The 24940-nt window shown below is 49.2% G+C and overlaps 1 protein-coding gene across 2 annotated transcripts in view; it reads right to left on the bottom strand.

Moving 5' to 3' along the window:
- Positions 1–24940, bottom strand: part of ACCSL (1-aminocyclopropane-1-carboxylate synthase homolog (inactive) like) — an 80206-nt gene extending 55266 nt beyond the window's left edge. The window contains exon 1 of one of the 2 annotated variants that reach the window (XM_032360045.1): positions 24833–24940. The gene's annotated coding sequence lies outside the window, so the exon portion shown is untranslated. Of the gene's footprint in view, positions 1–7051; positions 7493–24832 lie in introns of those variants that run through there. The other variant, XM_032360046.1, reaches the window with a different exon arrangement.

The following is a 24940-nucleotide window of genomic DNA, read 5'->3' as shown; positions in this document are numbered from 1 at the left end:
GGGCTGCTGGGGATGGGGGAGGCGGCTCCTGGGACCAGATCACCAGAGCCTTGAATGCCGTGCCTGAGGCCAGCGCGAAACTTGGAAAGCTGTGAGGAGGGCCATGACATCACCCTCCCCGTCTTTATTCTGCTGCTGGCACTGGGACAACATTTCACGCACTCTGCATGTGAGCCGTGTGCTCGACACACGAAATACTTAGTCCTCACGGCCGGCCCGGGTTCCCCATGATCCCTTTCTGTAGCTGTCACAACTGAGGCTCCCCGATGTTAGGAACTTGTCCTTGGCCCCCCAGCAGCAGGGCTGGGCCTGGAAAATACGCTTCCCTCTTGGTTTAGGGCACTCAGTGCACCCAGCTCTCAGAACACAGCTGAGTGCATAGTAGACAGCCAAGGACTGTAGAGGGAATGAGGGAATCTACCAGATTCCGAAAACCTGCCACACAAATCCAACTGGTTACTTAGAAAGCTGCCCCGGCTTAGCAGGGTGGGGGACAGAGAGGGTGAAGCCAGTGAGCGGAAGGAGAGGTTGAACGAAGACATTGGTAGAGGAGATAAAACCCATGCAGAAGAACTGGAGGGCGCAGACTCTGCGGGCCAACTTTGAGCAGTGACTGTGCGCCAGGCACTGGCCTAGGCTCTCCCCCAGTATCAACTCAGTGTCACTTCCCTACAGGCCCATGGAGTAGGAATCCGCCTTAGCTCCATTTCCCGGATGAGCAAATCGAGGCACAGAGAGGTAAAAGGTGACAGATCGAGTAAGTGAGGAAGGGGGGACCCAAAGCCAGGCAGAGGAGGTCAGAGCTCTGTGTCCAGAGGAGGAAGGGTGAGGAGGCAAGGGTGACTCCCGCTGTTTCCAGCGTGGCGACTGAGGGATGTGGGGCCTCTGCTTCCCCTGTTGGCCTGGAATGTAGATGAGTCAGGCCCCAGGCCAGGGAGCTGCCTAACTTCCGGGCTGGGCCAGCATTCTGGGAGGCTCTGTCTCTCTGTAGGACCCCAAGGCGTCTGTGAGGGAAGCGGTGTGTGGAATACAGATGACCCCAGCCCAGCCTCAACCCCGGCAGTGATAACAGGGTGCCAACTTTGCCGAAGGGAGGGGGCCGGGACTGGCATGGGCCAGGCCAGGGCAACAAGGGGCCCGCTTTAGCTCCCTGCCTTCTCCACAGTGTAGGCAAGTCACTAGCCCCGCCCCCAAGCCTCTTTGGGGTCCTGACCTTGGCCCCTCCAGGTAGGGGCTGTGGTGTTTGCGCCTGGAGCCAGGATGCGGGGGGTCACGGGGCCCAGGCTGTGAGGACGGGAAGGGCTAAGAGTGAGGGGCAGAGGAAGGATAAGGGCCAGCTCCGAGCCTCTCCTGTGAGCAGAGACCCACAGCCACCACATGGCCCCAGGCAGGAAAGGAAACAGGAGGATTCTCAAAATAGACCAGGAGCGTGCAGCTCGGCTGCATTTCCCAGGTCCCACCATCTGGCCAAGCCTGGGCCGGAAGCGCGGCAGGGGAGGGGGGGAGCCAGAGTGTGGATGGGATGCCAGCCCTGAGCCGAGCGGGCGCCCACCATTCACCCGGCACCTCTCCCTGCCAGGTTTTCTGTTCGTCCTCTGAGGACTCTTACGGTACAGTGGCAAGGCGAGCACCGTTGTCGTTAGAACTCTCAGGAAGCCGAGACTCGGAGAGGCACAGTGACTTGTCCAAGGCCACACAGTAGGCAAGCAGCAGAGCTGAGGAGGCCTGCGCCCAGCATGGCAGCATGGAGCTGTGCTCACAGCCACGGGGCCGGACAGCAAGGCCTGCCACCTGCCCTGGAACTTGCTGTCTCCTGTCTCCTATCTTTGGGCTAAACCCAACATGAGACCAGCTCCCCTTGAGAGCCAAGTTTAGGACTCACCAATGATAGCCCGGAAAGGACAAGTCTGTGGCAGCGAGGGCCCCAGCAACAAGAAACTTGGCAGAGAAGGGTGGTTTGGACCCTCTGGGCAGACCCTGCCCAGGTTCTGCCTGAGAGAAAGGAGGGGACTCCGCACAAACCCGGCAGATGCCCCAGGTCCGTCTCTACCTCCAGAGCTGGGACCTGGCTCGGCCCTCTCCCGCCTGCCACCACGGCCACCCGCACCCCTGGCGGCAGGAGCATTCCAGCTCCACGCACTATGGCACCTGATCCTCTCCGCTGCCCCGAGGGGCTGGATGAGGACAGAGTGACTCCTCCCTATGTTACCCAAGAGGGTCCCAAGGCTCAGGGAGATGGAGGGATGCGTCCGAGGTGAGGCGAGCCGTCAGGACTGCGGTCTGTGGCTGTCATTCAGTCACTCAACAAATGTGCGTGGCATGCCTGCTATGCCTGGGGATAGAGACGGAGGCCCAGCGTCTGTGGAATTCTGGCTCTAGACTCCTCCTCCAGTGCTCTCTCCCCTTTCCCGGCTTCCTTCACACACCTGTCTGCGAGGGGTGGCTTCACCCCACCTGGGAGTCTTGGCTCCAATGCTGGCCCAACAGGGGCAGGGGTGTGCTGGAGCTGGGTGCTGTCCCCAACCCTCCCTGCGGGGACCCTCAGCCTAGAGGAACAGCAGCAGCCCCGGGCATCCCTGTGAGCAGAACTCGGGCCATTTTGGTCACCCAGAAGGAGGTGAGCTGAGGGCAGCAGTGGCCTCAAGCCCTTCACAGACAGGGTAGGAGTAGGGGGCAGGTGACGAAGGGGGAGACGGAAAGAAGAAGAGAAAGAGGCATGAAAGAAAGGGAAGGAACAGAGGGAGCAGGCAAGATAATGGGAGAGCCGCTGCCGGAGACACGGTGGGGAGCAGGTAGACAAAGCGGAACTGGGAGCTCCAGCGACAGTCCTGGTCTTTACCTCGTCTTCTCCCCAGGGCAGAACAGAGGTGTGTGGCTGCCTAGAGCCTCGTGGAGCCTGAGCAGCAGAAGCATATCCTGTGGGTGCGGCTCACCAGGACCGGCTTCCTGGAGGAGGAGGGCTGCGACCCAGAGGATGGAGATGGGCCGGGAGGCTGTGGCTCTCGCCCCCTCCAGTTTCTGCAGGCACACCCCTGCTGTGGCTATAGCTCTGTTTCATCTCTGCGGGGTCTCCCTTTCAACACAAAGTCATGACCACCTTCCTGGCTTCGGGGGCCGCAGAGGCTGTGGAATCAGGAGCGGCCCCGTGGGCTCAGGGCCAGCTCCCAAATTAACAGGCACCGTTTTGTGAAGATCTACAGTATGCCGCGCCCGTGCTTGGGCCCGGGGTCCTCTGGAGCACCGTCTGGTGGGGGAGACAGAGCAGCAAAGGCAAGACGGAACACAATGGGCAAAGTGACCTGAAGGGTGCCGTCATGAGAAGGCACGAGGGGGACCTCCGGCACGTGGGGGCTGGGAGCCAACCCAAAATGAGGCTCCCTGCTCTCCAGCCGAGGCTGGGCTTCTCTGAGCCTCTCCCGGCCTGCCATGAAGCTGGGCCTCCCCTGGGCCGCTATGCTTTTCACCAGTCAGGTGGGAGCCAGAGAGAGGGTAGGAAGGAGAAGCGTATCAACTGACCTCTCTTCTGTCCTCTCCCGAGTCACTGATTGTGATCTGGGGACTTCCTGGAAGAAACCATCACTCCCACCCATTCATGGTAGCCTTGGAACGTGCCTAAAATTCCACCATTAGAGACACCTGTTGCGGGGGTTGGGGGGGTCAAGTGTTAGCTTATAAAAGGGGAACTTTAGAGAGAAAGCCTATTTAATCTTGGTTCAAACTTAACTAGCTTGTTGGGTAAACGTTTGCATTCTGGAGCCAGATTGTCTTGATTTGAACCCAGCTCCATTACTGTTAGATATTTACCCTCCTTGAGCTTTGGTTCCCCCCATCTGCAAAATGGGAACATAGTACCTGCGGTGAGGTGAGATAAGGTAAGAGACAGAAAGCCCTTGCCAGACGGTGGGGCGTTTAGAAAACATTCGGTGATTGTTAGCTGTTACTGACGTGGGAAACAAAGGCAAAAGGAAAAGTTAAATTTCCTTACTGCCTGCAGCCCATTGATAAGTCCTTGGAAGAGGTAGAGGGACCTTCCTCTGGGAGCTCAGCTGCCTCCGTGTTAATACTTGGCTAAGGGCAAAGGCAATCTCAACTTCACATTATCCCAACTCCCCAGGATCCTGAGTCTACTTTAACATATAAAAATTCCTTTGGAAATCTCCTTTTTCTCTACTCACCCCACCCCCGCAAGATACATGTTGGCAATCCTCCTGCCATCTGTCACACTGATCTACATCTAAAGGGTCTCATGACCGAGCCTGTACTAAACAGTAATAAATGACCTTTTCCTAACAACAGCTAGCCCCTCAAGGTCCTGGAAACCCTGCTTCTAAAATTCCTTAGACACTTCTGTTATCCCCGATCCCCTCCCAACTTGAAAGTATATAACCATTCACACGTCACAAACCCAGGGCAGCTCTTTCCGCTTACGGGTCCTGTCCCTGGGCTTTTATAAAACCACCTTTTTGCACCCAAGATGTCTCGAGAATTCTTTCTTGGCCATCGGTTCCGAACGCCAACATTTCTACCTCATTAATATTTATTACCCACGATTGCTGTCATCTTTATCATTATTGACACAACACTAACTTTTTTCCCCAACTGCAACCACAAAGAAGAATAAAACAGAGGCCCGTGCTGCAGGAATTTATAGTCAAGGGCGCAAGGCAGGTGAAAGCCAGCAGGGATGAGCTAGTTTAATACGTGGCTGTCCTTGGAAGGGGGCAGGGGGCTTTCTAGTGAGATGACCACGTCTGGAGGAGAAGGATTTCACACGGAGGAAAGCTCTTGCCCGAGGCCAGGGCGTCAGGAGAATTCATCCATCCTGTTTTGCTTTGTTGGAATTGGAATGGGGGTGCAGATCTGACCCCCGGGACAGAAACCAAGAAGACCATGCAGTTTCCATGCAGACTCTTCCAGGGTCTGCTGGGCTTTGGCCTAAGGAAATTCCCTACAGGAGGTGCAGGAAGAAGGACCCGCTTGAAGCTCCTGAAAGGAAAAATCTCCTCTGCCTGCCAAATGCATATGATTGTTCCCGCCACAGTCCCAGCCTCCAGCCGACTTCTGCTGGGACTTCTGCCCTGCCTTGGCCTTGAACTCCAGAATGCTGGATTATCTTGACTCTGTTCCCTTGGGAAGACATGTGAGATTATTTTGGGAAGTTGGCTAGGCTTCCTGTTGTGCTCCCCCTCCTCCCGCAGACCAGGGTGGTTACTGAGCCAGAGGAGACCCGGACAGGCGGTCTCCATGGTCGGGCCGTGAGGGAGCTCGGCTCCGAGGGAGGCAGAGGGGGCCTGGGAACGTGGGCAGGGGAGGCTGGGTGGGCTGGTGACCCAGATCTCACTTCCTGTCCCGCTTCCCTTCATTCCCAGACACTAGAGAGGGCTGGACACTTGGAGCACAGGCCAGCAGGAAACCGAATGTCTCCTTGTTGTGAGTGAGGCTGCGCCTGGCTCACTCCAGTGGCAGTCAGACATCCTAGAGCTCTCATGGTGCCCCTGAGCCATGTCCCCAGCTCTTTCTGACGGAGTCAAGGACTCAGCCCATGAGGTCCAGCCTTTACCTCCCTTTTGACAGAGGAGCAAACTAAGCCCCAGAGCTAGGAAGAGACCCAACAAAGCTACACAATGGGTGCGTGGCAGAGGTCACATCTAAGCTCGGGACTTAGGAATCCAGGTACTCAGGATGTTCGGAATAAATGCACGAATGAAAATCCTGAAGCATGTGGCCCTACAGCGGTGAAGCAGGGGTAAAAAGGATCCATGAAACAGCTCTTCTTAAAGTCAGACTTGGGATACCAGCCCCCCCGGGAAGAGGAGGGAGGCCCGGGTTCCTGCAGTACCCACACCACGCCGCTAGTTGGGAGTGGGGGGCGTCGCGAGAAGTCGCTGGAGTCCTGGAGCCACACTTTCTCTTGCTCCAAGAAGCTGCAGCTTTCCTATCTTCTGGGATGGGGGCGGTGAGGGAACATGTTCCTCGGCCTAGCTGAGAGGAGTTTACGGGGGGCATATCACGCTGGCCATGGAATGTGCACTTCAAACCTTCCAGACAAGGTCCCTGCGCTTGTAGGGGCGACAACTAACCAACAGGCAAAGAAATGAATGAGAGATGACCAACCCGACAGCCACATGACAGACGCGAGCGGTGCTGGGATGCGCTTGGCAGAGAAAAGGACCAGGAGGGGTCTCTACGGCTTCTCCGAGGAGGTGGCATTTAGGCTGAGCCCACCGGATGAAAAGGAACCAGCGCGGTGAAGGCACCAGGAAGCCGGGGAAAGGCTATATGCCAGAGGGTGGATGGGATCCAGTTTATGTTCTAAGACCTTCTGTTGCTCTGAGTAAGGGGGCACCGGGCGGGATGGGAGAGAGAGGCAGCAGGGAGACTGGTTAGGGGAGTGTGTGGACATCAGTCAGGATGGGAAGTGACGCCTCTGGCCTGGGGACACCGTCCCTGCGCCTCTCGCTGCTTGAAGAGAGCTTTGGCTGGACAGGGAGAAATAATGATGGCTCCCAGGGGAACGAGAAAGACCGGGGAGGGGCAAAGGAAATGCTCAGCCTCAAACGAGTTAAGGTAGAGAAGCCGTTAGACGTCCAAGGGGAGAGGCTAAGAAGGCATCTGGATATTCAGAGCAATGACAAGAATCATGGTGACCAAGTTCTGAGTCGTGTTTCTGTTGTCCGGGGTGCCTTGGGCCTCCCGCCCCAGACTGGGCCCCTTCAGGCAGGGGCTGAGCCCGGAGTTGTTCCGACGCCTGTTCTCAGCCTCGAATCCACTGCGGCACTAGGACCTGACCGCGGGGATGTGGGGGCTCAGGAAACATCTGTCAAATAAACCTGAATGGACAGAGGCCACTGGGTGTGCAGATGGAGCTGGAAACTGAGGCACCAGCGACAGACCCTGCCTAAGCCAACAGTCCCGCCTGGCCCCCTGGGAAACCCAGCCCTGGGCCTCCCCTTTTCCCACCCCCTCCCTCGGGTCGCCTCCCCTCCTGCCAGCTTCCTGCCAGGAAATAGCAGCCCCCAGGCATACATCATTAACTACAATCACCTCTTACCAGGGAGCTGCACTGCAGTCCGCAAAACACTCTGCCTTCCATTATCTCGAAGGATCCTTGGAGGCAGCCTGGGAGGGGGGCCTAGGCAGCGCCCGCCCACCCTCCTCTGCCAAGAGGGGAGGTGAGGGAAGAAGCCCTCAGAGCGGTGCTGGCAGAAGAGGGACCTCTGTTTCCTTCCCTTCACAAGAGAGTCTGGGAGCGTGGCATTCCCCAAGGACCCTGCCCTTCAAATAGCAGAGAAGCCCCTAAAAAGAGGGAGTGTTAATGGTGGCCCTATAGGTCTTGAGACATCCGGCCAAGGAGAATGCAGGGCTGGGGAAAGCCTTGGGCACATGGGACCTCTCTACACACAGCGCTCTGTGCCTCTGAATAGGATTCTATGGGAAAGCTAGCCTCCCTCTACATTGTTTTACGTTCCACAATGTTCCGTGATCCAGGCTCACCCTCCACCTGAAAACAACTCCCACTAGCTCTGGCAGAGGGTTCTGTGGAAGGTGATGGAAAGAACTTGCCATGCTGCTTTGACCAACTCCCTTTCTCTCCCTGGGCCTCAGTTTCCCCATCTGACAAAGGGAGTAGGAAGTAGTTGCCCAGGTCTCCCCTCCTGCCTTTTAGTTCTGAGTCTCTCTAATTTGAAGGTCCCTGGACCCCAGCTCTAGCCTCTCCCCAGAAGGTTCTAAAGACTGTGGATCTGAAGTCCATCCCCACCCCGCCGCCCTCAGCCCTCTGGTGGCTACAGGAGGCCTTGGTTATTTCCCAGCAGCCACAGCGCAGTCCGGCAGACACACACCACCTGCTCTTCACATCCAAGTCCTGCGGCCCCAGGCTTGGAGAAATTCCCCTCTGTTAGGCAAGGCTGTGACAGGAAAGGGACAAGACCTGACCTCTGCTTGGAAAACCAGTTGTGCAACACAGTCCTGCAAAGGGGAGGCACGTGGCCGACGGGAAAGGCCGTCTGAAGGAGCCAGGGCCTTCTTTGAAATGAATATCTTGGCAAGACCCACAGAGAAATGTCCTTTTGGACACCGCTAACTCTGGGTCACTGCTAATTAATTAATTCAGAGGCTGGCTGCAGTGGCTGTGTCCCCACAGCATCCCTAAATACAGAGCCTCGGGGTCATTGTCAAGGATGCATGGAGTTGCAGGGGCAGGGCCTCGCTTGCGGCTTCCGCACTCCCAAACCCCTTGTTTGTGCTTAGAAGAGAGCTCAGCCTGCAGCTCAGTCATCTGGGCACCCTCTCCCAAGGCAAGCAAGTAATGTTTTCAGTCACAAGGAAAAAGTCATTTTGTATCAAGTCTTGTAAACAAGGCAGGTAATGTCATTTGGGGCTACTAGGGGCAGCGGTGGAGAAGACTACAGAGCATTTTTTTTTTTCTTCTCCTGTTATGCGGTTCGGAAGCTGATGGAGTCTTGGCATTGTGTATGGAATAAAGCATACTAATGGTCATGTGTGTTAGATACCCATCGCATGCCAAAAACAGAGCTGGGGCTTTTATACAGGTTTGGTCTCTTTCTCATAGCATCTCGGCAAGGCAGATTTTTTTTTTTTTAATGTCTATAATTGCTTTAAGGCTGTTAAGGTGTTCCATCTCTTCTTGAAACTTCCTGAAAGACAATTTATGTCTTTCACAGAATTTTTTTGTATCTAAAATTTCAGTTGTACTGGCAGAAAGTTGCTTATAATATCCCCTCTCTCATTTCATGTCTGTAGGGTCTCTAGTTAGGTCCACTTCTCCCATCCTGATATTGGTGATTTGTGTTCGCTCTTCTCCTGGGTCCCACGGAGGAGGAAACGGAGGTCCCGCAGGATTACAGAACCAGCAAAGCCACCATCTGTGGGGCAGGTCTGTCCCCCAGGTCTGTCTGCCTCTCCCTGCCCCCCACCAAGATTATTTTGAAGAACAACATTTAAGGCACGACTCACAAAAGGGACCCTGGCAGAATACTCCGATCTTTCAAAATTACTCATGGCCCTTTGACCTCAGTCAACAGCATTCCCTGTGCCTTCCCTCCCACCGGCCACCCCTCCCTGCACTCAGGTCTGCTCACAGCGACCTCCCCGCCCCACTGTCTGAACGAGCACCCCCCATACACACACCGCAGCCCATCCTACTCCTCTGGGCTTCCCTGTTCCCTTCCTCACAGCAGCGAGCAAGACCTAAAGGGATCCTCTGTATTTGGTGTTCATCTGTCTCCCCGTTAGAAGGTACATGAATGAAGACAGAGACTAAGTCTCTCCTACCAGGCACATAATAGGTGCTCAATGGGTATTTATGGAAGGATGAATAAATGAAAACAATGAAATTCTTTGTTTCTTGAAAATATTCTTAACTCAAACTTGGCCTCCGATTTCTCTGTAATTACTTCCAATGAATTGAGTTTTGCCGGGGGTTCCTTCGTTTAAAACCCTTTAACCAGGACACCTGGACGGCTTAGTCTTGGTTGAGCACCTGACTTTTGGTTTCGGCTGGGGTCGTGATCTCGGGGTTGTGGAACCGAGCTCTATGTCGGGCTCCTCACTGGGGATAGAGTCTGCTTGGGATTTTCTCTCTCTCCCTCTGTGTTTTCTCTCTCCAAAATAAATAAATAAATAAATGAAATATGTATACATATATATGTATATATATATAGTAGTAATAAATATATATAGTGTGTGTGCGTGTATAGTATATATAGTAGTAATAAAAAAATTTTAAAAACAGCCTTTTAACCAAATCTATTCTCCTATTTGCCTACTCAAGTCCCTAGAGAGCTTGGGGGAGAGGAGATACAATCCCCTCCATTGAGGGATGCGTGGATGGAGCGCAAGAAGTTGTGGGTGAAGGCTCAGAGCCCCTCAATGCCTGACACCCACGCTTGGCGGTCGGCCTCCTTTGCGGAGTGCCTTGGCCGAGAGAGCCTCCAACCAGTATCTTCCTGGAAGGCTGCAGCTGAGGGCTGACTAAGGAGATAAAGGCCTGCTCTGGGACTCCCACTTGGAACAGCAAGGCCACCCCGTCCTCGGACTGACCTGGGCGAGAGGTCAACTGTGCCTCAGCCCAGGGCTCCCTCCCCTTCCCTCCTGAAGCACCTAGCCCCCGACAGGAGGAAGGACTTCCAGGACCCCCGGATCCCAGGCCCCACTAGAGGATTGGGCTGTTGGGTGTTCAGGTCCCAGTCCGAGTGCTAGGGACTGAGTGCTCACAGCCTGCCTCCCCACTTCCTCCCCTTTGTGAGAGTCACACACACACACACACACACACACACACACCAGTAAAGAAAGTGGATAGTATAAAGTGGAGATACGTTGTATAAAGAAAAGTTTCAAAATGGGTAAGTGGTCATGAGGGTTTTGGGGTGGGGAGGCCCCAGGAAGGCCTCTGGGAGGGGACAAGGGGGAAGGATGGGGTCAGCTGAGGGTCCCACTCAGCCCACAGCCCTCTGACTAAGGTCCTGCTGGGAGCCGCTCGGGTTTTGCCCCCTGTGACCTAGGAAAGGGGTTGTTGGTATACCCCGCAGGTCCCCTTCTGACCAGCCCCCATGCTCCAGTGAGCTGACTCTGTCACCAAAGCCTTCTCAGCAAATGGATTCTGGTTACCCCACACCCTTAAAGTCACAAACAGGGGGCGCCTGGGTGGCTCAGTGGGTTAAAGCCTCTGTCTTTAGCTCAGGTCCTGGTCCCAGGGTCCTGGGTTTGAGCCCCACATCGGGCTCTCTGCTCGGCAGGGAGCCTGCTTCCTCCTCTCTCTCTGCCTGCCTCTCTGCCTACTTGTGATCTCTGTCTGTCAAATAAATAAATAAAATCTTAAAAAGAAAAAAAAGTCACAAACAGATCTAACCCCAACACCTGTCACTCTCCTTGTGGGTCCTCCAGAGGGTGTTTTGAATGGCAGTGGAGAGAGAAAAGGAGACTGGGAAGTTGCCTCCCCCGACCCCAGGGAGAGGGGGTGCAGAAGAAGGGGCTGGGGCAGAAGGAAGCCCGGCTGGCCTCCTCAGAATCTGCACCCCGCCCCAAGCTAATAGCAAGCCCAGGCAGCAGGCTACACCCCTCCCCTCCCAGGCACTCTGCCAAGATATCTTGGGAGGAGGATCCTGAGCAAAGGGTCCCTAGGGTTTAGCTTCTGGGCTGGCTTCCTGGAGCTTAGAAGGCAAACTACTCAGAGTAAGAGCAAGAAAGATGAATTCCTTCCTATGAAACACCCGTGGATGGTGGGGGGCTGGGAAGGGGTCATTGACTGAGGTTGGGAGGGAAATATATAGGGTTGTATTGAGAGAAAGGGGTTCTCCTTTAACATATAAGCATTTGCAGAAATGCCCCTATAAACAGGATTATTTTAAGTGATGAAAGCTCATAAAATACTATATGTACCATAAGGTGAGGATATAAAACTATTAATATGAAGGAAGAACAAAAAGTACAGAAAGATGAACAGGGATGGTACACAGGTGACTTTCTTCTTGTTCTTTCTACTTTTTGTTCTGTATTTTGTTATTTCTTCTATTTTCTATTTTCTGCAGCTTTTCCCCCCTGTGACGAAGGGCCACGACCACACAACAGGACCTCTGCCCCAGTCCCCATGAGATGTCACTCTGACTCATCAAGCTTTGGTCTGGATTAGGCTTGAATGCAACAGAGACCATGAGCGTTTGACTTCAGGCAACTACAAACCACCCAGAACCCCATGCATGAGGGCTCTTCCTTGGTCCTTTACCCAGATTTAAGGGAGAGCAACTGGAAACATTCCTTACCGGGAAATCATAATGACAACAATAATCAGTACCAAAGGCTTTCCTAATGAAACCCCAAGTCAAAAATCTTTCCCATTCAGGGTTAAAGTGGGGCCACATTAGTTAAAAGAGTGAAAACTCCTTACCAGACCAGCTGACCTTCGAGAACAGGACAGGCTCAGAGCTGGAAGAAGAGCAGTCCTTCTTTTACCGGTGCAAACCCCACCTCATCCAGCCGGAAGTCGCACACATTTTATTTTTACTTACTTACTTATTTATTTAGTTTTGGCATCAAGTACGTGAGGTGTTTCATCAACCCCACTGAGCGCTGTCTCAAGAAGAAAGAGGAAAACAAGTCTCCCCACCTCAAAATGATGGGGCGGTGAGAGATACGGTGCCTCCCTGCCCAGGTGGGAACAAAATCCACCTGTAGTCATGGCCAAAAGTCCTTGGCAATGCAGTGCCTGAGGAGGGAGCTTCTGGGCCCCTTGTCCCCACCACCCTGTCAGGACCTCAGAAAAACCTCTATTACTCATGCAATGATCTGTATGAACTTGTAGTACTAATCTGAGATTTTCTTGTAACCCATGAGTGAGTGCCTTACAAAACACTTGACAAAATGGCGGGTCAAGGAAGGACCTCAATTGTCTTGGGCTGGAGCTCTCCTGAGGCAAGTAAAGGAGAGATTCTTCCCATCCAGTGACATGAGTCTCCATTATTATTACCCATTATGAAGACTGTATCATCTGTGTTATATGAAAATGATGCCCTTTATTACCCACAACAACCCTGAAAGCATTTATCTCCCCATTTTATGGATGAGGAAAATGAGGCTCAGAGACATGAAGTGACTTGCTAAAGATCACACAGCTGGTGAGTGTTGAGGTCAAGAGTCAAACCCAGTCAATCGGGCTGCACAACCGGGCACCACGGTTAGATTGAGGGCCAGATGTCTCCAAATAATCTTGGTGGGTTCCTTAGGCAGGATACCCAGTATATCTATTCCCAGTTGTGGCTGCAACAAATCACGCAAACTTCGTGCCTTAACAACATAAATGTATTATTTTAGAATCTGGAAGGAAGTCAGAAGTTTACAGTTGGTCTCGCTGAGCTAGACTCAAGGTGCTGTTAGAGCTGTCTTCCTTCCTGGAGGCTTAGGGGGAAATCCATTTCCTTGTCCTTTCTGCCTTGCAGAGGCTGCCTGCATTCCTTGGCTGGCAGCCTCCCCCAGCATCTTCAAAGCCAGCAAAGACCATAGCATCTTTCTCATGATGCCAGCTCCTTGGTTCTCACTCTTCTGGGCCCCTCTTCCCCAGGTCAAAACCATGTCATTACACCGGGCTATTTAGGTAATCCAGGAGAATCTTTTCAGAGTCATCTGATTAGCAACCTTACTTCCATTTGCAGCCTTAATTCCCCTCGGCCATGTAACAAAGCCTATTATTCACAGGTTCTGAATTAGGTCCCAGATATGTGTTTTGGTGGAGGGGGGTACATTATTTCACCTATAGTGACTTTAAGAAGCCACCAAAGTCAGGGTCTGGTTTTCACCCACATGTGCCATTTGAGAAACTGATTCATCCTGACCAAAATGCCCAAGAGACTGATTTCCAGGCCAGGAACATCAGTGATACATCACAGTTGAAGCATGGCTGTCTGGTCCTGAGAGTGTCAGAAAGACCCGGTGTGAGGATTATCTAGCCAAACCTATTCATGGTGACTTCACAAAAGTAATATCTGCTCAGGCAACATAGTCAAACATTACAGAAGTGTATGTCTGGGAGGCACCATAATGTGTTCATGGGAACCCGCCTCTCGCTCTCAGTGGGGCACACAGCTGGCCTCCCTTCCCAGCTTTCCCTCTAGTCCTGTGTGGACACGTCACATGTTCTGGCCCAGGGGGACAAGCAGAAGTGAAGGGTGTCACTTGCAGACCTGGTCCTAGAAAGCCTCCTCGAGGGCATCCTCCTGGGACACCCAGTACAGAAAATGGCAGTTCAGGATGGATCTGGAACATTGCATCACTGGTCAAGACACCTGCTCCTGACTTCATGAGCCAGAGAAGAAGTTATACTGCATATACCAGGTGGCTTTGGTAGTTGGTCATACCAGCTCTCACTACTTTATTTTTTTAAATTAGCATATAATGTATTATTAGTCCCAGGGGTACAGGTCTGTGAATCACCAGGTTTACACACTTCATAGCACTCACCAAAGCACATACCCTCCCCAATGTCCATAACCCCACCACCCTCTCCCTAGCCCCCTCCGCCTGGCAATGCTCAGTTTGTTTTGTGAGATTAAGAGTCTCTTATGGGGGGCGCCTGGGTGGCTCAGTGGGTTAAGCCGCTGCCTTCGGCTCAGGTCATGATCTCAGGGTCCTGGGATGGAGTCCCGCATCGGGCTCTCTGCTCAGCAGGGAGCCTGCTTCCCTCTCTCTCTCTCTGCCTGTCTCTCCATCTACTTGTGATTTCTCTCTGTCAAATAAATAAATAAAATCTTTAAAAAAAAAAAAAAAGAGTCTCTTATGGTTTGTCTCCCTCCTGATCTCATCTTGTTTCATTTATTCTTTTCCTACCCCCCAAACCCCCCACATTGCATCTCTACTTCCTCATATCAGGGAGATCATATGATAGTTGTCTTTCTCCAATTGACTTATTTCACTAAGCATAATACCCTCTAGTTCCATCCATGTCGTTGCAAATGGCTAGACATGTAGGTTTTTGTTAAATCTTTGAGAATGACTTATACCAGGCAAATATATAGCATATACCTATAGGACAAATATAGAAATTGTACCATGACATGAATGTTATTTTTCAACTTGTTCTTTTCATTTAGCAACAGACCAAGGGCATCCTTCAATACTTGTAGATCAACTTGGCTGTTTTTGGAACAGTTTTATTAAGGCTAAAGCGATCTACAAAGCACCACACATATTTGATGGGTACAATTTGATGAGCCTAGAGATCTGCAAACACTCGTGGAATGATCAAGATGATAGGCATACCCAGCACCTCTCGGAGTTTCCTTCAGTGTGTGTGTGTGTGTGTGTGTTTGTACCTGACATGAGATCTGCCTTGTTAACAGATTGTGAAGCAGACAAAGCTATCCTGTGAACTCTAGACTCTACTGCTTCTCAGACTTCGGGCGAAGAAGAAGTGTATCTACTTATTTTTTTTTAGTAGCATCACATTTCTTGGTATCGGCTGCCCTATAATTTATGTTGCCAATCGCCCTTCATAGATGTTCCAAATGATCACAGTTTTTTGATGGTATGAATAACGCACTCTGGGCTTCCCTGTACATACAGCTCTGCTCAGCCTCGTGTGGCTTCCTGGAGGCCAAGTTCCTACAAGGAGAACTGCTGGGATCAAAGACTGACTCGTCTACCCAATGTAAGGGCTGTCATCAATTGGCCTTCCCCGAAGTTTGTACCAATGTCAATGCTAATGAATAGTGAATGGAAGGGCCTGTTTTCCCAAACCCTTGCCAATGCTGTGTGCCATCGAGCTGTTTCATCTCTGCCAACTTGTTAGATAAGAAGTGGCAGCTTATTTCCCTTGGCAGGCCTTAATATGCCTCAGTTTTAATAAGATGCATTGGTGGTTTGTGTTTCTGCTTTCATCCTTTGGTGAGCGCGGTATGACAGGGTAGGGAATGGATGGTCCCGAGGGACATCCACGCCATGAAACACCCAAAGGACGATTGTTAACACAGGACGGAGCCCACTTCCGGCAGTGACACATTCGTGGATGCTTACAGCAGAGTAAAGCATGCCACACCCTCCCTTTGGGCCCATGACATCATGGAAGAAATCATTATTAAATAAATACCTACTATGTACCAAGCACTGGCTATATACGCCAGGGCATAGAGGAGACGATGAGACAGTCATTCCTTCACTCCTTTTCCTTCGCTCCTTTTCTTTCTAAGAGAAAGTGATTTTGTTCACCCTTCCTGCGGCTCTGTGCTGGGTCCCTCCCCACCCCGCAGAGGGCTGGTCCCTGAGCCACCTGAATATTCAGCATCATCCCACTCCCTGGGCCACGTGACTAGCTGGGGGTGGCACCTGTGACATAATTCTGGCCAATGACACATTTGGGACCATCAGACAGGGGGCTTCCGAGAAGACTTTCTTTGTGCCTAAAAAGACACACACACGAGGCTTGATCCTGCCTGGAGCTGCGGCAAGGACCTTGGCATCAGGAGGGGAGCGAGGCCAAAAGGATGAGCCGATTGCCTGGGGATGGTGCAGGGGAAAGACAGAGGCTTTTTGGACCCCAGACGCCACCAATCCTAAACTTCTTGCAACGGGACAATAGCAAGTCTTCCTAATTAGCCGCCATGGTTTGAGTCTCCCATGACTTGCAACTGAAAACGTGCTTCGTAGCAGCGAACCCTCATGCGGAGAGGCAAGGATTCAGATGGCAGGCTTGGACTCTGAAGGACGAAGAGGAGTCAGCCCTGAGAAGAGTGTTCTAGGCAGACAGGGTGGCGGGTGTCTGCGTATGCTGTTTCCCCGCGTAGAAGTGGCCGAAGCCAGCTGGCAAGAGGGCCGCGAAGAGACGATGGCGGAGATAGGATGGCGCTGGCACAAAGAGCTGTGTGAGCCGTCATCAGGAGCTCGCACTTTCTCTAGAGGGTTCTACGGAGCCGTAAAAGTCCTGAGAGTGGACTGATGGGGTCACCTTTGCATCAGCTATAGCTGGGAGAGCTAAGGGTGGAGGCAGACGGACCAGCCGGAAAGCTGCTCCCACCACTGACCTTGGATTCCCCTGGCTTCCTTCTCGACATGGTGGGGCCTCTCTCAACTTCCGTGCTCACGTTGCCAGAGAACGCCTCTCCAACTCAGAAAGATTGCTGTGACCTCGTGTGTGCCAGGCTCTGCTAGGACACCTGACCCTGCTCCCCGAGACACTCAGAGACCCACAGGTGCAACCCCAGTGTCCACCAACAGACGAAGGGATCCACAAAATGTGGTGTACATCTACAGTGGGAGAAGGAGGGTGCTCTGACGGCTGCCCAGCACAGACAGATCCTGATGGCATCATGGGAAGTGAAACAAGCCCGTCACAAGAGGACAGATACTATGAGAATCCTCATACATCAGGTTCCTAGGGCAGTAAGTCCCGAAACTTCCGCAAGTAGAATGGCAGCTGCCAGGGCCCCAGGGAAGAGGAGAGGGGTCCGTGCTCAGTAGGTACAGAGTCCCCATTTTGGAAGATGAAAACATTCTCAAGATGGCTGGTTGTGGTGATTGCATGGTGTGAAGGTACGTAATGCCATCGGTGGTAGGCTTAAGACAGTCAGAAGCATAACTTTCATGTTATGCATATTTTGCCACAATACAAATTATTTTTAAGGCCAATAGAGAGGGCTACGTCTAGCACTTAGAGCCACATAACTGATGACAGAAGAAAGGAAAGTTTCCAGTGAGAAAAATGCCAACAGGGAAAAGGGAAGGATGGTCAGTAAGTACAGATTTTGAAAGAAGTCAAGAGAGGGTTCAACAGATGTGGGGAAGGGGAACTCATGTTCAAGTACACACCAGGCTCTGGGCGATTTTCATGTCCCTGGTGTTATTCTCTGGATTCCTCATCGAGACATTTCAGGTCTGTTTTGTTCCCATTTCACAGATGAGGACACAGACTTAGAGGCTCAAACTGGCTTTCCCAAGATCCCCCTGTGAACGGACAGGGGATTTGGCATTGGCGTTCCAGAGGCAGAAGGCTCGCCTCCCCACCTGGCCTCTGGGGAGCGGGTGGTCCGGCCCGGTGAGAGCCCAGAGCTCGGTCGGAAGTAGGGAAGAGAAGGCGGAAAAGGCAGGTTAGGAGTCTTGAACGCCAGGCTAGGTGTCTGCACTGAACTCAGGAGACAACTTAGGAACGACTAAAGGTTTGGATCTCGAAAGCTGCACTGAATCAACTAGATCTAACGTCTTCAGGTTAAGTGCTGATCTTCCCTAGTCAATGGAGGTGCTGGGTGAAAAGCTAAGCTTTTTCAGAACTGGCCCCCACAGGCCTGCTGCTAAAGATGCATGTATCTAGAAGTCTCCTTGAGGGGCTAAGTCGAAGGCTGCTTTACATTTTACCCCAGCTTTGGTTCCCTTCCTCTCCAATTCCACTTCTGTGCCTCCTCCCAGCGCTCCTTGTTTCTCTTGGCAGGCAGAGAAAATCCAGTGAAGCATCAGTCTGTGGCCCAGGTAAGGCTTGGCCTCAGAGGCCCTCGACCGGCAGGGTGATGCCAAGAGGGAGGAGGAAGCTGACAGAAGGCATGGGATCCAGCTCGGCTTACTGCACCGACGCCCGGCTTGGGTTAGGACAGGTCAGAGCAACCTTCGGAGTTGACAGCCCCTGGCCTCCATCAAAGCCTGCTGCGACACGTTCGGTGTGAATAAGGGACTTCTCAATACCACCCCTCAGCTTTCGCTCGGGCGGGACTGACACAAGCAAAAGACATCTGGTTGCAGTCCTTGTAAGCCACCCAGCCCTCCCACCGGAGACACACCTGCCCTCCTTGACAGCGGCACCAGCTTGACAATGACTCACTGGAACACCCTTCCCTTTGGAGGTGACCCAAGGAGAGCCACGAGATCAGCAACCTGAGCCAGAGATGACACCAAAAATCCCCCGCGAGCTAGAAGCACATCTGGGCATTATGGGGCCGACTGGGTCACTTCCCTCCTTTAATAAAAAAATGACTTCTTACTCTTAATTTGGAATCATGTCAAAGATACGGAAAGTGTGAAAACCAGCGCCCCTATATCCCATCACCCAGATGAAACAGATTTAACGTTTTATCCTAGGAAGACAGCCACAAAAAGACAGCGAGAAACTCACCTACACTTTCCACTTTCACATCTCCCACCTTCACCTGAGGTAACCGCCATGACGCATTCTCACACGTAAGTTCACCGTTTGCTTCCAGTGTACATCCGCACTAACTCATAGCGTTTTCTGTGATTCTGAGTATCTGAGTTTGCTGTAAGCATGCCTTTGTAGGGGCTCCTGTGGGGCAGAGTCAGTTAAGTGTCCTTGGTTTCAGCTCAGGTCACAACTTCGGGGTCATGAGATCGAGTCCCGCGTCGGGCTCTGAGCTCAGCTTGAAATCTGCTTAAGATTTTCTCTTCCTCTCTCCCTCAGCCCCTCCTGCTCAAGCACGCACTCTCGCTCTAAAATAAATAAATATATTTTTTAAAAAGCTTCTACTTGTAATTTACCTTAAATACTCAATATAATGTATTTATAGTTTCTCCATGTAGAAACACACAAATCTAGTTCATTCATTTTTAACAACTGATTAGCTTTTTGTTCTATGATTGTGAGGATACAGTTATGTTACATGATCACAAAGGTCTGATTCACTGAGGGATAATAGGGTTGTCTTCAACTTGTTTTGCTTTCTTTCATTTTGTTGCTTCTATGCATGCAATTAACGTCCTTGTCTGTGTTCCTTTATGCACTGATAAGAAAGTTTCTCCATAGATACCTAGAAGTAGAATCCTTAGGTCACAGTGCAATGAATATTTTCAGATTTAGTAGGTATGACAAAAGTCTCACTAAGGGGAGACCCACCTGCAAATATTATTACACACCCACCTGCAAATACTATTAGATTAGATCATTACTGCTAAATTGGTGGATGTGAAATTTCACTGTTGTTGTAATTTGTATGTTTTGATTTCTAGGGAGGTCGAGCATCTTTTCGGTAAAGCTGCCAGATGAAACACAGGAAGCCTAGGACATATGCGGTGCATCTTTTAACTTGATATATGATGTATCTTTTGTATATGCAGGATTGGGTTTTTAAAAATTTCAGTAAAGTCATAAAGACGTAAAGACATTCCTTCTATGTGTTCTGCTAAAAAAAAAAGTCTCAAATCTGTGTGAAATTTATAACTGCATGTGGTGTGAGTTAGTAACTTAACTTTATGTTTTTCCATATGGATAGCTATTTTCCCCAACAGAATATATTAAATTGTCCATCCTTGCCTCACTGATCTACAGGGTCTTTATTTTTTAATTTTCACTTATCTATTTGAGAGAGAGACAACGAGCAATGGGGAGAGGTTGGGGGGAATGGGGAAGGAAAAAGAGACTCCCTACTGAGCAGGAGGCCTGATGGGGGACCCAATCTCATGATCTGGATATCATGACCCAAGCCAAAGGCAGATGCCCAACCAATTGAGCCACCCGGGTGCCCCTGCAGTGTCTTTCTACGGAGTCTATATTCCCATACTTATGTGGGTCTGTTTATAGGTTCTCAGTTCCATTCCACTGTCTTTGTCTACCCCTCCCCCAAAACACAGTGTTTAATAATTATTTTTTTAAAGATTTATTTATTTATTTATTTGATAGCGAGCAAGAGAGAGAGAGAGAGAGAGAGCAAGTGCATGCACGTGTGCAAATGTGGGGAGGGGGCAGAAGGAGATCTTCACAAGCTCTTTTGTGAAGTACAATCCAGAAGAGGACGTAAAGCAAAGGTACATTACCTCCTGTGCACAACAGTGATAAAGCAAACACCCATAAGATCACTGTCCAGCTAAGAAAGTGACCATCATTGGCAACGGTTAAATTCAAGCATACTCTCCACTCAGCGAGGAGCCTGCTGTGGGTTTCCATTCCACAGCCCATGAGATCACGACCTGAGCTGAAACCAAGAGGCAGACACTTAACAAACTGAGCCACCCAGGTGCCCTAAGTATTACTGCCTTAGTAAATACTAGTGTCATATAGGATAATTTTTCCAATTTTCTCCAAAATTATCTTTATTCTTGTAAATGAATTGGTCTTCAACAAGAATTCTCGCCGAATCTGATAGCAGAGATTTATTTGCAGATATAAAAGTCTTATCAGTACATCCACAAAACCTCTTTCTTTCTTTTGTTTCCAGAGTGCTGTGATGACCATGAGGTGCTTTTAGCGCACACGGCCCGGCACGGAGGCTCGGAAATTAGACCACACATTTCACTTCCCAGCTCTGTCCTCTAGTGCTCTGACTCTGAACTTCACATGTTAATGCCCTGTTTGCACAGCTTCAAATGGGGATTAAAAAAAAAAATAGAATCTACCTCATAGGGTTGTTATGAGGGTTAAATAAGTTAACAGGTATAAAGAGCCTTACTTACTATTAGGTAATAGAAAGCACAGAATTAAATGTGACTAAAGGCTTATGCTTTGTTGTCAGGCTGCCTGGAACAGAAATGCCCTCACCATTTATTCATCTACGAAACCAAAACAAGCTCTTTTGTGAAGTACAATCCAGAAGAGGACATAAAGCAAAGGTACATTATCTCCTGTGCACAGCAATGATAAAGCAAACACCCATAAGATCACTGTCCTGCTAAGAAACTGACCATCATTGGCAACAGTTAAATCCGCTGAACTGGTCCATACTGCAGCCCCTTGCTCTCCCCCACCCCAGAGATGAGCCCTGCACAGACTCTTAACTGTAATCAAGATGCTGAGCCTGCTTTAACAACCATCTTTATCTCTATTGGTCTCCATGTTTTGTTTTGTTTGAAAACCTACTTTGTCTAATATTCAAGTAATTATACTTATTATTTTTTTAATTTTTTAGTTTTTACATGGGATTCTTTCTTTAAGCCTTTTGTTTTCAATGTGTCTTTATGCTTTCGATTCATCTCCTGGAAACGGCGTAGAGTTCAATGTTTCAATCGCCCGATATCCTTAATTTCAAACTGAAGTCATTAGTCTATCATTACAAGTATGTAAATTGATTGGGGTTATTTGGGCTTATTTATTTCGATGTATTTGGGTTTAAAATCTATCGCCTTATTTTGCTTTTTCTATTTAGCCCACCTGCTGTGTTTCTTTTTCATTTTTCTTGTTTGCCTTTGGATGGATTGAGCAATTGCTTTCATTCCATTTTCCTTCCCCACAGTTAGCAACAGACAATATGCAACCCTGCCATTCCTTACGCTCTTATCCTAGAAATTACAACATGTGTCCCCAACTTGCCAGAGCTCGGTGTGACTGCATACCTAATCCTCTTTCCAAACTGTGCAACCTTCTGTGGACCCTTCACTCCTGCATTTCTAACCTTGCAGCACAATCTCCCTTCTGCCTGGAACTCGAATGCAGCGGTTCTGAAAAATCTTTATTTTGATTTTATTCTTTTTAAACTCTTTATAGTGAAAACTTTAGGTGTAAACTGACATGAGCAAAAGAAAAGAAACTGCTGCAATGAACCCCATTGGCAAAATAATAATAATAATAATAATAATAATATATAAAATATATTATATATAATAATACATAATAATATGTTAATAATTATTATATAACAATATAATTTTATATCATATATTATATATTAATATTATATATTATTATATTTTATTATATATAATAATATATTATTGTTATAATATAAATATATTATTTATATATAATTATATATAATATAAATATAATTATCATTATAATATAAATAATAATTACTATATATAACATAATATTAATATATAATATAAAAATTATATTGTAATATATTTATATTATAACATAATATATAACATTATAATGATATAATAATAATAATAAGTTTCAGCAACTCCCAACTCACGTCCAATCCTGTTTCCTTGGCTTCCCACCCACGTCTGTTTACCCTGAATTCATTAGTGGTAAATATCATATTGGTTTGCCTAAAATATGTTTATCTTAAGAAGGTTGACTCCCTTAAAAAAAAAAAACCATACTGTCCACCAAAAAAAAAAAAATAACAGTGACAGATGTGAACTAAACTTAAGGAGGTAATCATTCTACAGTACGTACATACAGCAAATCATTATGATGTACACCTTAAACTATTACGACATTATATGTCAATGATATTACAATAAGACTGAAAAAAAAATGCCAGCCAGGGGAGAAAGTCCAGCAATCAATCCTTTCTATCATCACAGATCTTGATGTTCACATTTCCCTAATCGCCCCACTAGTTTCTGTTCCTACTCTTCATCTGTGTAAGCTGGGAATGAATGAGTTATTTGGATTATTAATGGTTAACTTGCCACCTCCGCTTCTTCACCTCTGTAGATGCTCCCCTCCATCTCCTCTTGGTCTTTCATTTTCTGTTGCTGTTGTTATCGCAGAGACGGTCTGGATTCTGCAAACTACACCCCTTCACTGTCATCTAACATGCCCCTCTGTTCCGCATTTTTCCCGTGCATTCAGGATTGGATCTGGAGACGTCATCAAATTCAGGCTCAATTACTTGGCAAGACTACTTCCTAGGTGAGGCTGCCTTCTACCACCAAGAAGCGCACAGTATCGGGCTGTTTCCCTCTGGGGAATGTAAATAGGAAGGATGATCACTGCCTAGATCCACAGCTTCATCGGAGGTGAGATGTGGCGGCAAGGACTAACTCTAGCCGTCCTTCTCCAACCTTCTCCATCCATCGGCTGGGGTCCTCTTGCGGAGAGGAACTCCCTCATCAGTCCTTTGGTGATTGTGAAGTACAGTTGACATAGAAAAGGCAGAATAACTGATTCTTTCCCTATCATTGCCATTTCCAAAATGAGTTGTTCTCCCAAACATCTTTGGTATCTCCCAAAGATGATTAAGGAGATCTTAATCACTATAGAAATTATGCAACTAAACATATTTGGTGTGTTTCAATCCACTACACTTATTGTCCTTACTGATGCTCCAATTGTCCCATCAGTGGGCAGCGGGAGCTTGTTCAAGTTGGCTCTCATAGCCTTTAAGAGATTCTTTGCTTTTTGGTGAGAAAGAAATATTCTAGGCTCACCCTGTATATTTTCCCAAAGATCCACAGTAGTTTTTTGGTGGCCAGTGGTATTTAAAGACCATAATCTGGGCATCTGGGGTAATTTTCACTACTGGGTTAGTCCTTGTTTCTGGATTTTTCCATGGACAGAACTAGAAAATGTGTTCTTATTTTTAAAATAAAATACATCATGGGCGCCTGGGTGGCTCAGTGGGTTAAGCCGCTGCCTTCGGCTCAGGTCATGATCTCAGAGTCCTGGGATCGAGTCCCGCATCGGGCTCTCTGCTGAGCAGAGAGCCTGCTTCCCTCTCTTTCTCTCTCTGGCTGCCTCTCCGTCTACTTGTGATTTCTCTCTGTCAAATTAATAAATTAAAAAAAAAAAATCTTTAAAATAAAATACATCGCAAAAAAAATAAAATCAAATATATCGCAAGAAGAAAAACATTATGACTTGATACTGATACTTGCAATTCAAATTTAGGAGTCCAGCGCATTTACTTATTCTCACTCCTCCCTCGCACACCAAAAATTGTGGTTCTCAGTGACCCCGGCGTATTTATTCATTTGCTTTCTCCTGCCCAGAGCCAGGACCAGGGCGAGGCAAGTGAGACCCGTATTGTGAGAAAGTTCCAGAGGCACCACCCTTGGGCTGGGGCAGGTATGGGAGCACCTCCTCACCCATGCCGGACCCCACATGGCCACTGGAGGAAAACTGAGAAAGTTCTGGGTTGGGATCTTGCATCTAATAAATGAAGGCAAACAGAATGCTGCGACATTGCCTAACCCGAGGGAACTATGGCCAGCGAAAGGTCCCGACGCCCTTCTTCCTTGGAGGATTCCAGAGTTCCTCTCTCAACCCTTCCTGCAGCCGCTGCAGTGCTCCTCCGCCTTTTCTCCTTCATTAGACATTTCTCTTTTCTCTCAGGATCTAGGAGCTCCCTTGTCTATCAACTGCATTCAAATTGTCCTGCCCTCGCCCACCACAGGGGCTGGAGGCAGACCAAAGCAATTCTTTAGATGATGAACATGGGGATGATACCTGATTAAGCATTATGACCCTGCAAACTATTATTACATGTACTGAGGTTTCTCTTCCCTGTCGATATCAAAACCAATCAAAGAACAGGGCATCTACATTAAAACACACACACACACACACACACACACACACACACACGACTCTGTAACGTAGATGCAAGTAGGATGCATAAAATGTAACAGTCACACATTACAGCTACCACTTCGACTCAGGTAGTGTGTAGAGCGTATTACACAATAGCTATGTAGCTGTCTGGGATAAATAGTGTCAGGTTACCTTGCAAAGTCTTCGTCCCCACCCATATATTTGGTACTGAAGAGTTCTCATGCTGGGTCACATCATATAGTCTTTTCTCGAGGACCCTGGGCGTCAACGACCGGTGTA

Source organism: Mustela erminea, chromosome 9 (genome assembly GCF_009829155.1).
Source record: "Mustela erminea isolate mMusErm1 chromosome 9, mMusErm1.Pri, whole genome shotgun sequence".
Lineage (NCBI taxonomy): Eukaryota > Metazoa > Chordata > Mammalia > Carnivora > Mustelidae > Mustela > Mustela erminea.
This window is presented reverse-complemented; position numbering and strand designations above follow the sequence as displayed.